Source organism: Mchenga conophoros, linkage group LG9 (assembly GCF_057382185.1).
Source record: "Mchenga conophoros isolate Kocher_MC1m ecotype Shallow Benthic linkage group LG9, M_conophoros_male_GT1.1, whole genome shotgun sequence".
NCBI classification, from domain to species: Eukaryota; Metazoa; Chordata; class Actinopteri; order Cichliformes; family Cichlidae; genus Mchenga; species Mchenga conophoros.
The window spans coordinates 11115181-11133274 of NC_140534.1; positions in this window are offsets into that span (position 1 = coordinate 11115181).

Below are 18094 nucleotides of genomic sequence, written 5' to 3' on the forward strand. Positions count from 1 at the left end.
CGAGCCACTGCCAACACCTAAAACCAGCACGTCCAATCTGATGTCACATTGATGGAATTCATGCATTTAACCACCAGCTAACATTTCAATTCATTCATTCATGATTAGCTAGTCGTTCCACTAGGTGGCACTCTAACCATTATGTACAAATGGCATAACAAACATTTCCGAACTCGAGTCTCATTATGCCTGCAACCTTTGGGTAAGATTGGACATTGTGTTTTTGAGTAACAGCAGATTACTGCGTTTTGGCGAGTGATTGAGAGTCTACGTGCCGCCATAACCACCCCGTTTCCCTGAATGTAAAAAGCTTCGCAATTTAACAACACAAAGGTCTTTGGATTCCACACACTGAAGAATAGTGCAATCTGATGAAATCCCTTGGAGGAGTTCGTCAAAGAACGATGCCTGAAAAGAGGGGAAAATGTTGCCAAAATTACACATTAATTTTAAAATGGCTGACTTCCTGTTGGATTTGGGATATTGCTCCAAGAGACTTTTTTGTACATCTTGATATCTCCTATAAGCTTACCAGGTTTCAGACTCATAGATGAAACACAGAGCTGGGGCTGTGGTTTTGAAATTTCGTAGGGGGCGCTGTGGAGCCATTTCGCGCTATTCAATGAAAATGATCACATGACAACAAAGCCTTCATCCATTTGGAGGTGTGTGCCAAATTTCAAGCCTCTATATACTTTCCAAGCCCCTCAAAAGCCACTTCATCTTTCATGATGAACCGCGTTGCCACCAGGGTGCGCCGTTCAGTTTAAACTCACAATTTTTGCACTGATGCATCACGAGGGACTGATGGGGATATTCACCGCTTTTGAGGTGGCCACGATGAACCTGTGAAAATCAGTACAACAAAATTAAAGCCATGACATTTCCTGTTGCCACTAGGTGGCGCTGTCCCTATTTCCGACAATGGGCACATCAATCTGTTCAGGGCGGGTCTGACATCATGCCTGTAAAGTCTGGTACTGATCAGACTGGATTTCATTGAGTTATACTAATTTGTTTCTTCATGGCGTGACATCAAAGTTCGCCATGCTGCTGGGGTCACACCCTTTGGCGAAAAGTCACAGTTTTCACTGTAACCCAAGACCAACTCCTTAAGGCTTTCCTGGAGAAATTTGAGGCTGCAGATGTCACCCATCACTATACTGTACCCCAAAGTGTAAAACATGACATTTCCTGTTCCCACTAGGTGGCGCTGTCCTTGATGTCAAATATGGCAGTTGAAATATGTTCAGGGGTGGAGCCTTATCATATGTGTTCACTTTGGTCAAGGTCAGAAAATGTATGACAAAATGAGAGGCAATAAGATTTTCATGGCGAGTCATCGAAATTCGCCATGGCGCCACGGTGTCACCGTATTGTGAAAACTCAAAACCTCCGCAATTTAACATGCCACAAGGGGGTAGTTGACACTGTCCAAATTTGAAGTTTATAGGACCAAATCCCAAGGAGGAGTTCGTTAAAGTTCGAGGCATGGAAATGGCAAAATTAGAGCCAAAATGTCACCTTCTCTTCCAAATGGCGGACTTCCTGTTGGGTTTGCGTCAGTGGGCCCACTGACTTTTTTGTTCGTCTTGGAATGATACACATGTGTGCCAAATTTCATACATGTAGCTCAAACCATGTGGTCGTAGGGCTGCATTTAACAAGGCATAGGTGGCGCTCTAGAGCCATTTCCCAGTGCTCATAAGTAAAACCATTAAAATACAAAATTTTTCACCAGACCTGGCATGTGTGCAAAATTTCATGAGTTTTTGAGCATGTTTAGGCCCTCAAAAAGGCCCTTGTTTGGGGTGAATAATAATAATAATAATAATAATAATAATAAGAAACGGAGCAGATACAATAGGGCCTTCGCACTCTCAGTGCTCGGGCCCTAATAATAATTAAAGCTGCAAGCAGCGTTATGAGGGCCCTCGCACCCCCGGCACGTCGAGCCACTGCCAACACCTCAAACCGGCACGTCCGATGTGATGTCACATTGATGGATTTCATGCTTTTAATCACCAGCTAACATTTCATCTTATTCAACCAGGATTATAGTCATGCCACTAGGTGGCGCTCTAACCATTATTGACAAATAGCATAACAAACATTTCCAAGCTCGAGTCTCATCACACCTGCGACCTTTGGGAGAGATTGGACATTGTGTTTTTTAGTGACAGCAGATTACTGCTTTTTGCGAGTGATTGAAACTCTACGTGCCGCTATGACCACCCCGTTTCCCTGAACGGAAAAAGCTTCACAATTTAACATCACAAAGGTCTTTAGATTCTACACACTGAAGAATGCTTCAATATGATGAAATCCCTTGGAGGAGTTCGTCAAAGTATGAGGCCTGAAAAGGGGGGAAAATGTCATCAAAATTACACATTAATTTTAAAATGGCTGACTTCCTGTTGGATTTGGGATATTGCTCCAAGAGACTTTTTTGTACACCTTGATATCTTACACAAGCTTACCAAGTGTCAGACTCATAGATGAAACACAGAGCAGGGGCTGATGTTTTGAAATATTGTAGGGGGCGCTGTGGAGCCATTTTGCGCTATTCAAGGAAAATGGTTACATAACAACAATGCCTTCGTCCATTTGGAGGTGTGTGCCAAATTTCAAGCCTCTATAAACTTTCCAAGCCCCTCAAAAGCCACATCATCTTTCATGATGAACCGCGTTGCCACCAGGGTGCGCCGTTCAGTTTAAAGTCACAATTTTTGCACTGAAGCATCACGAGGGACTGATGGTGATATTCACCGCTTTTGAGGTGGCCACGATCAACCTGTGAAAATCAGTACAACAAAGTTAAAGCCATGACATTTCCTGTTGCCACTAGGTGGCGCTGTCCGTATTTCCGACAATGGGCATATCAATCTGTTCAGGGCGGGTCTGACATCATGCCTGTAAAGTCTGGTACTGATCAGACTGGATTTCATTGAGTTATACTAATTTGTTTCTTCATGGCGTGACATCAAAGTTCGCCATGCTGCTGGGGTCACACCCTTTCGTGAAAAGTCACAGTTTTCACTGTAACCCAAGACCAACTCCTTAAGGCTTTCCTGGAGAAATTTGAGGCTGCAGATGTCACCCATCACAATACTGTACCCCAAAGTGTAAAACATGACATTTCCTGTTCCCACTAGGTGGCGCTGTCCTTGATGTCAAATATGGCAGTTGAAATATGTTCAGGGGTGGAGCCTTATCATATGTGTGCTCTTTGGTCCAGATCGGAACATGTATGACAGAATGAGAGGCAATAAGATTTTCATGGCGAGTCATCAAAATTCGCCATGGCGCCACGGCCTCATACTATTGTGAAAACTCAAAAGCTCCGCAATTTAACATGGCACAAGGGTGTAGTTGACACTGTCCAAATTTGAAGGTCATGAAATCAAACCCCAAGGAGGAGTTCGCAAAAGTTCGAGGCATGGAAATGGCAAAATTAGAGCCAAAATGTCACCTTCTCTTCCAAATGGCGGACTTCCTGTTGGGTTTGCGTCAATGGGCCCCAAGACTTTTTTGTTCGTCTTGGCATGATACACATGTGTGCCAAATTTCATACGTGTAGCTCAAACGATGTGGTCGTAGGGCTGCATTTAACAAGGCATAGGTGGCGCTGTAGAGCCATTTCCCAGTGCTCATATGTAAAACCATTAAAATACAAAATTTTTCACCAAACCTGGCATGTGTGCAAAATTTCATGAGTTTTTGAGCATGTTTAGGCCCTCAAAAAGGCCCTTGTTTGGGGTGAATAATAATAATAATAATAATAAGAAACGGAGCAGATACAATAGGGCCTTCGCACTCTCAGTGCTCGGGCCCTAATAATTAAAGCTGCAAGCAGCGTTATGAGGGCCCTCGCACCCCCGGCGTGTCGAGCCATGCCCAACACCTGAAACCAGCGCGTCCGATCTGATGTCACATTGATGGAATTCATGCATTTAACCACCAGTTAACATTTCATTTGGTTCAACCATGAGTATAGTCGTCCCACTAGGTGGCGCTCTAACCATTATAGACAAAGGGCATAACAAACATTTCCGAGCTCGAGTCTCATCACGCCTGCGACCTTTGGGAGAGATTGGACTTTGTGTCTTTGAGTGACAGCATATTACTGCTTTTTGGCGAGTGATTGAAACTCCACGTGCCGCCATGACCACCCCGTTTCCTTGAACGTAAAAAGCTTCGCAATTTAACATCACAAAGGTCTTTAGATTCCACACACTGGAGAATGGTTCAATATGATGAAATCCCTTGGAGGAGTTCGTCAAAGTATGAAGCCTGAAAAGAGGGGAAAATGTCGCCAAAATTGCACATTAATTTTAAAATGGCTGACTTCCTGTTGGATTTGGGATATTGCTCCAAGAGACTTTTTTGTACATCTTGATATTTTCCATAAGCTTACCAGGTTTCAGACTCATAGATGAAACACAGAGCAGGGGCTGTTGTTTTGAAATTTTGAAGGGGGCGCTGTGGAGCAATTTCGCGCTATTCAATGAAAATGATCACATGACAACAAAGCCTACATCCATTTGGAGGTGTGTGCCAAATTTCAAGCCTCTATAAACTTTCCAAGCCCCTCAAAAGCCACTTCATCTTTCATGGTGAACCGCGTTGCCACCAGGGTGCGCCGTTCAGTTTAAAGTCACAATTTTTGCACTGAAGCATCACGAGGGACTGATGGTGATATTCACCGCTTTTGAGGTGGCCACGATGAACCTGTGAAAATCAGTACAACAAAATTAAAGCCATGACATTTCCTGTTGCCACTAGGTGGCGCTGTCCGTATTTCCGACAATGGGCACATCAATCTGTTCAGGGCGGGTCTGACATCATGCCTGTAAAGTCTGGTACTGATCAGACTGGATTTCATTGAGTTATACTAATTTGTTTCTTCATGGCGTGACATCAAAGTTCGCCATGCTGCTGGGGTCACACCCTTTTGCGAAAAGTCACAGTTTTCACTGTAACCCAAGACCAACTCCTTAAGGCTTTCCTGGAGAAATTTGAGGCTGCAGATGTCACCCATCACTATACTGTACCCCAAAGTGTAAAACATGACATTTCCTGTTCCCACTAGGTGGCGCTGTCCTTCATGTCAAATATGGCAGTTGAAATATGTTCAGGGGTGGAGCCTTATCATATGTGTTCACTTTGGTCAAGGTCAGAAAATGTATGACAAAATGAGAGGCAATAAGATTTTCATGGCGAGTCATCGAAATTCGCCATGGCGCCACGGCCTCATAGTATTGTGAAAACTCAAAAGCTCCGCAATTTAACATGGCACAAGGGTGTAGTTGACACTGTCCAAATTTGAAGGTTATGAAATGAAACCCCAAGGAGGAGTTCGCAAAAGTTCGAGGCATGGAAATGGCAAAATTAGAGCCAAAATGTCACCTTCTCTTCCAAATGGCGGACTTCCTGTTGGGTTTGCGTCAATGGGCCCACAGACTTTTTTGTTCGTCTTGGCATGATACACATGTGTGCCAAATTTCATACATGTAGCTCAAACGATGTGGTCGTAGGGCTGCATTTAACAAGGCATAGGTGGCGCTGTAGAGCCATTTCCCAGTGCTCATATGTAAAACCATTAAAATACAAAATTTTTCACCAGACCTGGCATGTGTGCAAAATTTCATGAGTTTTTGAGCATGTTTAGGCCCTCAAAAAGGCCCTTGTTTCGCCTGAATAATAATAATAATAATAATAATAATAATAATAAGAAACGGAGCAGATACAATAGGGCCTTCGCACTCTCGGTGCTCGGGCCCTAATTAAAGCTGCAAGCAGCGTTATGAGGGCCCTCGCACCCCCGGCACGTCGAGCCACTGCCAACACCTCAAACCGGCACGTCCGATGTGATGTCACATTGATGGATTTCATGCTTTTAATCACCAGCTAACATTTCATCTTATTCAACCAGGATTATAGTCATGCCACTAGGTGGCGCTCTAACCATTATTGACAAATAGCATAACAAACATTTCCAAGCTCGAGTCTCATCACACCTGCGACCTTTGGGAGAGATTGGACATTGTGTTTTTTAGTGACAGCAGATTACTGCTTTTTGCGAGTGATTGAAACTCTACGTGCCGCTATGACCACCCCGTTTCCCTGAACGGAAAAAGCTTCACAATTTAACATCACAAAGGTCTTTAGATTCTACACACTGAAGAATGCTTCAATATGATGAAATCCCTTGGAGGAGTTCGTCAAAGTATGAGGCCTGAAAAGGGGGGAAAATGTCATCAAAATTACACATTAATTTTAAAATGGCTGACTTCCTGTTGGATTTGGGATATTGCTCCAAGAGACTTTTTTGTACACCTTGATATCTTACACAAGCTTACCAAGTGTCAGACTCATAGATGAAACACAGAGCAGGGGCTGATGTTTTGAAATATTGTAGGGGGCGCTGTGGAGCCATTTTGCGCTATTCAAGGAAAATGGTTACATAACAACAATGCCTTCATCCATTTGGAGGTGTGTGCCAAATTTCAAGCCTCTATAAACTTTCCAAGCCCCTCAAAAGCCACATCATCTTTCATGATGAACCGCGTTGCCACCAGGGTGCGCCGTTCAGTTTAAAGTCACAATTTTTGCACTGAAGCATCACGAGGGACTGATGGTGATATTCACCGCTTTTGAGGTGGCCACGATCAACCTGTGAAAATCAGTACAACAAAGTTAAAGCCATGACATTTCCTGTTGCCACTAGGTGGCGCTGTCCGTATTTCCGACAATGGGCATATCAATCTGTTCAGGGCGGGTCTGACATCATGCCTGTAAAGTCTGGTACTGATCAGACTGGATTTCATTGAGTTATACTAATTTGTTTCTTCATGGCGTGACATCAAAGTTCGCCATGCTGCTGGGGTCACACCCTTTCGTGAAAAGTCACAGTTTTCACTGTAACCCAAGACCAACTCCTTAAGGCTTTCCTGGAGAAATTTGAGGCTGCAGATGTCACCCATCACAATACTGTACCCCAAAGTGTAAAACATGACATTTCCTGTTCCCACTAGGTGGCGCTGTCCTTGATGTCAAATATGGCAGTTGAAATATGTTCAGGGGTGGAGCCTTATCATATGTGTGCTCTTTGGTCCAGATCGGAACATGTATGACAGAATGAGAGGCAATAAGATTTTCATGGCGAGTCATCAAAATTCGCCATGGCGCCACGGCCTCATACTATTGTGAAAACTCAAAAGCTCCGCAATTTAACATGGCACAAGGGTGTAGTTGACACTGTCCAAATTTGAAGGTCATGAAATCAAACCCCAAGGAGGAGTTCGCAAAAGTTCGAGGCATGGAAATGGCAAAATTAGAGCCAAAATGTCACCTTCTCTTCCAAATGGCGGACTTCCTGTTGGGTTTGCGTCAATGGGCCCCAAGACTTTTTTGTTCGTCTTGGCATGATACACATGTGTGCCAAATTTCATACGTGTAGCTCAAACGATGTGGTCGTAGGGCTGCATTTAACAAGGCATAGGTGGCGCTGTAGAGCCATTTCCCAGTGCTCATATGTAAAACCATTAAAATACAAAATTTTTCACCAAACCTGGCATGTGTGCAAAATTTCATGAGTTTTTGAGCATGTTTAGGCCCTCAAAAAGGCCCTTGTTTGGGGTGAATAATAATAATAATAATAATTAAAGCTGCAAGCAGCGTTATGAGGGCCCTCGCACCCCCGGCACGTCGAGCCACACCCAACACCTAAAACCAGCACGTCCGATCTGATGTCACATTGATGGAATTCATGCATTTAACCACCAGCTAACATTTCAACTCATTCATTCATGATTAGTTAGTCGTTCCACTAGGTGGCGCTCTAACCATTATGTACAAATGGCATAACAAACACTTCCAAGCTCGAGTCTCATCACACCTGAGACGTTTGGGAGAGATTGGACATTGTGTTTTTGAGTGACAGCAGATTCCTGCTTTTTGGCGAGTGATTGAAACTCTAAGTGCCGCCATAACCACCCCGTTTCCCTGGACGTAAAAAGCTTCGCAATTTAACAACACAAAGGTCTTTGGATTCCACACACTGAAGAATGCTTCAATATGATGAAATCCCTTGGAGGAGTTCGTCAAAGTATGAGGCCTGAAAAGAGGGGAAAATGTCATCAAAATTGCACATTAATTTTAAAATGGCTGACTTCCTGTTGGATTTGGGATATTGCTCCAAGAGACTTTTTTGTACATCTTGATATCTTACACAAGCTTACCAAGTGTCAGACTCATAGATGAAACACAGAGCAGGGGCTGATGTTTTGAAATATTGTAGGGGGCGCTGTGGAGCCATTTTGCGCTATTCAAGGAAAATGGTTACATAACAACAATGCCTTCATCCATTTAGAGGTGTGTGCCAAATTTCAAGCCTCTATAAACTTTCCAAGCCCCTCAAAAGCCACTTCATCTTTCATGATGAACCGCGTTGCCACCAGGGTGCGCCGTTCAGTTTAAAGTCACAATTTTTGCACTGAAGCATCACGAGGGACTGATGGTGATATTCACCGCTTTTGAGGTGGCCACGATCAACCTGTGAAAATCAGTACAACAAAGTTAAAGCCATGACATTTCCTGTTGCCACTAGGTGGCGCTGTCCGTATTTCCGACAATGGGCACATCAATCTGTTCAGGGCGGGTCTGACATCATGCCTGTAAAGTCTGGTACTGATCAGACTGGATTTCATTGAGTTATACTAATTTGTTTCTTCATGGCGTGACATCAAAGTTCGCCATGCTGCTGGGGTCACACCCTTTCGCGAAAAGTCACAGTTTTCACTGTAACCCAAGACCAACTCCTTAAGGCTTTCCTGGAGAAATTTGAGGCTGCAGATGTCACCCATCACTATACTGTACCCCAAAGTGTAAAACATGACATTTCCTGTTCCCACTAGGTGGCGCTGTCCCTGGTGTCAAATATGGCAGTTGAAATATGTTCAGGGGTGGAGCCTTATCATATGTGTTCACTTTGGTCAAGGTCAGAACTTCTATGACAAAATGAGAGGCAATAAGATTTTCATGGCGAGTCATCGAAATTCGCCATGGCGCCACGGCCTCATAGTATTGTGAAAACTCAAAAGCTCCGCAATTTAACATGGCACAAGGGTGTAGTTGACACTGTCCAAATTTGAAGGTTATGAAATGAAACCCCAAGGAGGAGTTCGCAAAAGTTCGAGGCATGGAAATGGCAAAATTAGAGCCAAAATGTCACCTTCTCTTCCAAATGGCGGACTTCCTGTTGGGTTTGCGTCAATGGGCCCACAGACTTTTTTGTTCGTCTTGGCATGATACACATGTGTGCCAAATTTCATACATGTAGCTCAAACGATGTGGTCGTAGGGCTGCATTTAACAAGGCATAGGTGGCGCTGTAGAGCCATTTCCCAGTGCTCATATGTAAAACCATTAAAATACAAAATTTTTCACCAGACCTGGCATGTGTGCAAAATTTCATGAGTTTTTGAGCATGTTTAGGCCCTCAAAAAGGCCCTTGTTTCGCCTGAATAATAATAATAATAATTAAAGCTGCAAGCAGCGTTATGAGGGCCCTCGCACCCCCGGTGTGTCGAGCCACGCCCAACACCTAAAACCAGCACGTCCGATCTGATGTCACATTGATGGAATTCATGCATTTAACCACCAGTTAACATTTCATTTGGTTCAACCATGAGTATAGTCGTCCCACTAGGTGGCGCTCTAACCATTATAGACAAAGGGCATAACAAACATTTCCGAGCTCGAGTCTCATCACGCCTGCGACCTTTGGGAGAGACTGGACTTTGTGTCTTTGAGTGACAGCATATTACTGCTTTTTGGCGAGTGATTGAAACTCCACGTGCCGCCATGACCAACCCGTTTCCTTGAACGTAAAAAGCTTCGCAATTTAACATCACAAAGGTCTTTAGATTCCACACACTGGAGAATGGTTCAATATGATGAAATCCCTTGGAGGAGTTCGTCAAAGTATGAAGCCTGAAAAGAGGGGAAAATGTCGCCAAAATTACACATTAATTTTAAAATGGCTGACTTCCTGTTGGATTTGGGATATTGCTCCAAGAGACTTTTTTGTACATCTTGATATCTCCTATAAGCTTACCAGGTTTCAGACTCATACATAAAACACAGAGCTGGGGCTGACTTTTTGAAATTTTGTAGGGGGCGCTGTGGAGCCATTTCGCGCTATTCAATGAAAATGATCACATGACAACAAAGCCTACATCCATTTGGAGGTGTGTGCCAAATTTCAAGCCTCTATAAACTTTCCAAGCCCCTCAAAAGCCACTTCATTTTTCATGGTGAACAGCGTTGCCACCAGGGTGCGCCGTTCAGTTTAAAGTCACAATTTTTGCACTGAAGCATCACGAGGGACTGATGGTGATATTCACCGCTTTTGAGGTGGCCAAGATGAACCTGTGAAAATCAGTACAACAAAATTAAAGCCATGACATTTCCTGTTGCCACTAGGTGGCGCTGTCCGTATTTCCGACAATGGGCACATCAATCTGTTCAGGGCGGGTCTGACATCATGCCTGTAAAGTCTGGTACTGATCAGACTGGATTTCATTGAGTTATACTAATTTGTTTCTTCATGGCGTGACATCAAAGTTCGCCATGCTGCTGGGGTCACACCCTTTTGCGAAAACTCACAGTTTTCACTGTAACCCAAGACCAACTCCTTAAGGCTTTCCTGGAGAAATTTGAGGCTGCAGATGTCACCCATCACTATACTGTACCCCAAAGTGTAAAACATGACATTTCCTGTTCCCACTAGGTGGCGCTGTCCTTGATGTCAAATATGGCAGTTGAAATATGTTCAGGGGTGGAGCCTTATCATATGTGTGCTCTTTGGTCCAGATCGGAACATGTATGACAGAATGAGAGGCAATAAGATTTTCATGGCGAGTCATCAAAATTCGCCATGGCGCCACGGCCTCATACTATTGTGAAAACTCAAAAGCTCCGCAATTTAACATGGCACAAGGGTGTAGTTGACACTGTCCAAATTTGAAGCTTATAGGACCAAATCCCAAGGAGGAGTTCGTTAAAGTTCGAGGCATGGAAATGGCAAAATTAGAGCCAAAATGTCACCTTCTCTTCCAAATGGCGGACTTCCTGTTGGGTTTGCGTCAATGGGCCCCCAGACTTTTTTGTTCGTCTTGGCATGATACACATGTGTGCCAAATTTCATACATGTAGCTCAAACGATGTGGTCGTAGGGCTGCATTTAACAAGGCATAGGTGGCGCTGTAGAGCCATTTCCCAGTGCTCATATGTAAAACCATTAAAATACAAAATTTTTCACCAAACCTGGCATGTGTGCAAAATTTCATGAGTTTTTGAGCATGTTTAGGCCCTCAAAAAGGCCCTTGTTTTGCCTGAATAATAATAATAATAATAAGAAACGGAGCAGATACAATAGGGCCTTCGCACTCTCAGTGCTCGGGCCCTAATAATAATAATAATAAGAAACGGAGCAGATACAATAGGGCCTTCGCACTCTCGGTGCTCGGGCCCTAATTAAAGCTGCAAGCAGCGTTATGAGGGCCCTCGCACCCCCGGCACGTCGAGCCACTGCCAACACCTCAAACCGGCACGTCCGATGTGATGTCACATTGATGGATTTCATGCTTTTAATCACCAGCTAACATTTCATCTTATTCAACCAGGATTATAGTCATGCCACTAGGTGGCGCTCTAACCATTATTGACAAATAGCATAACAAACATTTCCAAGCTCGAGTCTCATCACACCTGCGACCTTTGGGAGAGATTGGACATTGTGTTTTTTAGTGACAGCAGATTACTGCTTTTTGCGAGTGATTGAAACTCTACGTGCCGCCATGAGCACCCCGTTTCCCTGAACGGAAAAAGCTTCGCAATTTAACATCACAAAGGTCTTTAGATTCTACACACTGAAGAATGCTTCAATATGATGAAATCCCTTGGAGGAGTTCGTCAAAGTATGAGGCCTGAAAAGGGGGGAAAATGTCATCAAAATTACACATTAATTTTAAAATGGCTGACTTCCTGTTGGATTTGGGATATTGCTCCAAGAGACTTTTTTGTACATCTTGATATCTTACACAAGCTTACCAAGTGTCAGACTCATAGATGAAACACAGAGCAGGGGCTGATGTTTTGAAATATTGTAGGGGGCGCTGTGGAGCCATTTTGCGCTATTCAATGAAAATGGTTACATAACAACAATGCCTTCATCCATTTGGAGGTGTGTGCCAAATTTAAAGCCTCTATAAACTTTCCAAGCCCCTCAAAAGCCACTTCATCTTTCATGATGAACCGCGTTGCCACCAGGGTGCGCCGTTCAGTTTAAAGTCACAATTTTTGCACTGAAGCATCACGAGGGACTGATGGTGATATTCACCGCTTTTGAGGTGGCCACGATCAACCTGTGAAAATCAGTACAACAAAGTTAAAGCCATGACATTTCCTGTTGCCACTAGGTGGCGCTGTCCGTATTTCCGACAATGGGCACATCAATCTGTTCAGGGCGGGTCTGACATCATGCCTGTAAAGTCTGGTACTGATCAGACTGGATTTCATTGAGTTATACTAATTTGTTTCTTCATGGCGTGACATCAAAGTTCGCCATGCTGCTGGGGTCACACCCTTTCGCGAAAACTCACAGTTTTCACTGTAACCCAAGACCAACTCCTTAAGGCTTTCCTGGAGAAATTTGAGGCTGCAGATGTCACCCATCACTATACTGTACCCCAAAGTGTAAAACATGACATTTCCTGTTCCCACTAGGTGGCGCTGTCCTTGATGTCAAATATGGCAGTTGAAATATGTTCAGGGGTGGAGCCTTATCATATGTCTTCACTTTGGTCAAGGTCAGAAAATGTATGACAAAATGAGAGGCAATAAGATTTTCATGGCGAGTCATCGAAATTCGCCATAGCGCCACGGCCTCATAGTATTGTGAAAACTCAAAAGCTCCGCAATTTAACATGGCACAAGGGTGTAGTTGAAACTGTCCAAATTTGAAGGTTATGAAATGAAACCCCAAGGAGGAGTTCGAAAAAGTTCGAGGTATGGAAATGGCAAAATTAGAGCCAAAATGTCACCTTCTCTTCCAAATGGCGGACTTCCTGTTGGGTTTGCGTCAATGGGCCCACAGACTTTTTTGTTCGTCTTGGCATGATACACATGTGTGCCAAATTTCATACATGTAGCTCAAACGATGTGGTCGTAGGGCTGCATTTAACAAGGCATAGGTGGCGCTGTAGAGCCATTTCCCAGTGCTCATATGTAAAACCATTAAAATACAAAATTTTTCACCAGACCTGGCATGTGTGCAAAATTTCATGAGTTTTTGAGCATGTTTAGGCCCTCAAAAAGGCCCTTGTTTGGGGTGAATAATAATAATAATAATAATAATAATAATAATAATTAAAGCTGCAAGCAGCGTTATGAGGGCCCTCGCACCCTGGCGTGTCGAGCCACGCCCAACACCTAAAACCAGCACCTCCGATCTGATGTCACATTGATGTAATTCATGCATTTAACCACCAGCTAACAATTCATCTCATTCAATCATGATTATAGTTGTCCCACTAGGTGGCGCTCTAACCATTACTGACAAATGGCATAACAAACATTTCCTAGCTCGAGTCTCATCACGCCTGCGACCTTTGGGAGAGATTGAACATTTTGATTTTGAGTGACAGCAGATTACTGCTTTTTGGCGAGTGATTGAAACTCCACGTGCCGCCATGACCACCCCATTTCCCTTAATGTAAAAAGCTTCGCAATTTAACATCACAAAGGTCTTTAGATTCCACAAACTTCAGATCGGTCCAATCTGATGAAATCCCTTGGAGGAGTTCGTCAAAGTATGAAGCCTGAAAAGAGGGGAAAATGTCGCCAAAATTACACATGAATTTTAAAATGGCTGACTTCCTGTTGGATTTGGGATATTGCTCCAAGAGACTTTTTTGTACATCTTAATATCTTCCATGAGCTTACCAAGTTTCAGACTCATAGATAAAACACAGAGCAGGGGCTGATATTTTGAAACTTTGTAGGGGGCGCTGTGGAGCAATTTCGCGCTATTCAATGAAAATGATCACATGACAACAAAGCCTTCATCCATTTGGGGGTGTGTGCCAAATTTCAAGCCTCTATAAACTTTCCAAGCCCCTCAAAAGCCACTTCATCTTTCATGTTGAACCACGTTGCCACCAGGGTGCGCCGTTCAGTGTAAAGTCACAATTTTTGCACTGAAGCATCACGAGGGACTGATGGTGATATTCACCGCTTTTGAGGTGGCCACGATGAACCTGTGAAAATCAGTACAACAAAATTAAAGCCATGACATTTCCTGTGGCCACTAGGTGGCGCTGTCCGTATTTCCGACAATGGGCACGTCAATCTGTTCAGGGCGGGTCTGACATCATGCCTGTAAAGTTTGGTACTGATCAGACTGGATTTCATTGAGTTATACTAATTTGTTTCTTCATGGCGTGACATCAAAGTTCGCCATGCTGCTGGGGTCACACCCTTTTGCGAAAAGTCACAGTTTTCACTGTAACCCAAGACCAACTCCTTAAGGCTTTCCTGGAGAAATTTGAGGCTGCAGATGTCACCCATCACTATACTGTACCCCAAAGTGTAAAACATGACATTTCCTGTTCCCACTAGGTGGCGCTGTCCCTGGTGTCAAATATGGCAGTTGAAATATGTTCAGGGGTGGAGCCTTATCATATGTGTTCACTTTGGTCAAGGTCAGAAAATGTATGACAAAATGAGAGGCAATAAGATTTTCATGGCGAGTCATCGAAATTCGCCATGGCGCCACGGCCTCATAGTATTGTGAAAACTCAAAAGCTCCGCAATTTAACATGGCACAAGGGTGTAGTTGACACTGTCCAAATTTGAAGTTTATAGGACCAAATCCCAAGGAGGAGTTCGTTAAAGTACAAGGCATGGAAATGGTAAAATCAGACCCAAAATGTCACCTTCTCTTCCAAATGGCGGACTTCCTGTTGGGTTTGCGTCAATGGGCCCACTGACTTTTTTGTTCGTCTTGGCATGATACACATGTGTGCCAAATTTCATACATGTAGCTCAAACGATGTGGTCGTAGGGCTGCATTTAACAAGGCATAGGTGGCGCTGTAGAGCCATTTCCCAGTGCTCATATGTAAAACCATTAAAATACAAAATTTTTCACCAGACCTGGCATGTGTGCAAAATTTCATGAGTTTTTGAGCATGTTTAGGCCCTCAAAAAGGCCCTTGTTTGGGGTGAATAATAATAATAATAATAATAATAATAATAATAATAATAATAATAATAATAAGAAACGGAGCAGATACAATAGGGCCTTCGCACTCTCGGTGCTCGGGCCCTAATAATAATAATAATAATAAGAAACGGAGCAGATACAATAGGGCCTTCGCACTCTCGGTGCTCGGGCCCTAATAAGAAACGGAGCAGATACAATAGGGCCTTCGCACTCTCAGTGCTCGGGCCCTAATAATAATAAGAAACGGAGCAGATACAATAGGGCCTTCGCACTCTCGGTGCTCGGGCCCTAATAATACATTTTATTAAGCGCCTTTCAAAACACTCAAGGACACTTTACACAAAGACAAAGCAAAACAGTGTTTCACTTTCAGTTGCTCCCTTGTCACAAGGGGTCACCACACCTGATAGCTCAGCATCTTTTGATACGGCAGAGTTTTATACCAGATGCCCTTCCAGGCACAACCCTGATTTGTATCTCCGGTTGCAATCGAACCAGTGACATTTTGCCTGCAAGCCAGTGTGTAAACCACTGATGAAAAAAGGAAAGAATGAACTATTCCACATATTTAATGATTCTTTAATATTTTGTTGATTTGATAATAATAATAATAATAATAATGGATTGGATTTATATAGCGCTTTCCAAGGCACCCAAAGCGCTTTACAATGCCACTATTCATTCACTCTCACATTCACACACTGGTGGAGGCAGCTACAGTTGTAGCCACAGCTGCCCTGGGGCAGACTGACAGAAGCGAGGCTGCCATATCGCACCATCGGCCCCTCTGGACAACAATAGCTATATTGCAATCTTTAAAACCTTTGGTTACTATGGTAACTCTCTGATAACCAAGCACTCTCTGATGTGACCAATCACAGAAGCTCTACTGCCACCCCCTTTATAACATAAAAAGTTATGAATGATGTTCCAGTCTATGATAGTGGACTCATCTGTGCTTGTCCTTTGTTACAGCCCATTGCAACCCTTACACTCCTTACAGTGGAAATGCAGTTGTCTTCAGGTGTTGCCTAGGTTTAACTGCTGATTGTCTACACCTGGTGAGGTGTGGCTAAAGGCGTTCCTGAAGTGGTCTAGTCCAATCACCTTCTCCAGGCCAATCAGCATTCATGCTGTGTCCTCGGTTATTCTTCCTTGTACACGCCTCATCTCATCACTCATGCTCCATTCAACCATTCCACCACCAGCTTCCAGGCTCTCGGGGCTCCTGCTCTAATCCTTTTCACAGACGGGGTTCTGTTCCGCTGAGATAGGCCATCTGAGTCTAACGGCAAATCACCTGTTTAAATTCTGTTCATCAGTAAATCAATTTCATTCTTTCAAATAACCTCTCCTTATTAAAATATCTGTACTGTATTTAGTGATGAACAATTGTTAAACTCTGGTGTTTGCTCCCATAATTTCCCTTTTATTTTGACGCTCTCTGCTCTTTCCTCTTTCACCTGATCTCTGACTGCGATTGTTTGGAGGTGAAAACCAAACATCACCTGGGTTTCAGAAAACCAGAGTTACCCTGGTAAGCAACCATTCTCTGTATCTCACTATGGGAGATATAATCTACTTCCAGGTTGTAAGTTCTTTATCCTTAACAAGGTATGGAGCAGGGTAAGCCCACACTAAGGACTGAGTGTGCCAGTGAGGATGCAATAATATCAAAAACGCATAACCTAACAAATGTAATAGATGGTCCTCTGGTGAACTGTGAAGGTCACACTCTCAGTAGCCTTCAACAGCCACACAGACAGATACACTCAACAAAACAGGAACACACAGATGCTTCAATCTATGCAAAGGAGTGCAAGACACAGAAAAGCGCTATATATGGCTACATTTTCAGCAATTTACCGTTTAAAAGTGGGCCCTGCATAAACAGGATGTGGACCAATTGGTGCATTCCCAAAGTAAATGTGATACGAAAGAGTAGCTAAATGCAGTTTAATAAATGGAAAATAATCCTCTCTTATTTAGCTAATCCTGAAGGAAACATAACACATGTGGAACAGAGTTAGGAATGGGTACCGGCAATGTTCCCTCGAAGCTGTGTGTGTGCACAATTGCGCACTGCTGGCACGGTCTCTGCGCACAGAAAATCTGCGTTGCGCACAAAAAAAAAAATCTAACCTGAATTGAAATTAAAATCAATACTTTAACAAGTCTGTTTTGCAGTGTTAGTCAGTGACTGGCTGCTCCCGTATGGGATCCAGCCAGTAATGCGATTCACATTCGTATATACGCAGCTAATCAATGTCGTTGACAGGCTCTGACAGCGTCCTTATGTGCCGACACCGGTGTTTTAGCGAGCAAAGCGGCGTGGCGACGTTTAGTGTGTGTCAGAACAATGAGGCGACTGCTGAGTGTTACAGGTGTTACAGCAGTGACACATCTGCTGCTGTCAGGCCTGCAGGTATCAGGCTGTTGTTCTCCTTCATCTCATAGTTGACAGAAATTATTTTTGGAGTGGCACAAATAATTTGTGTGGCATCAGATTTGATGCAATTTGATGATTGTTCTCTAAATAATTTAAAATGTTTATTTAAAAAAACGCCTTGGCTGCATTTTTAGGTAAACAGCTGCAAAAAACTTTGTTGTTTGCATAACTCAGTTACTTTTTTGAAGAAGTAACTATATAATTAATTACCCAACATTGGTCATTATTTACTGTATTTTGCAGACAGAGTTACAGACTCTCTCCCAGACCACAGACTCATAATACAAGTCAGAGCTTTATGAAAAAAAAACAAAAGAAACTTGTGTTTTCAAAATTGGAGTTCAAGTTATTTTTA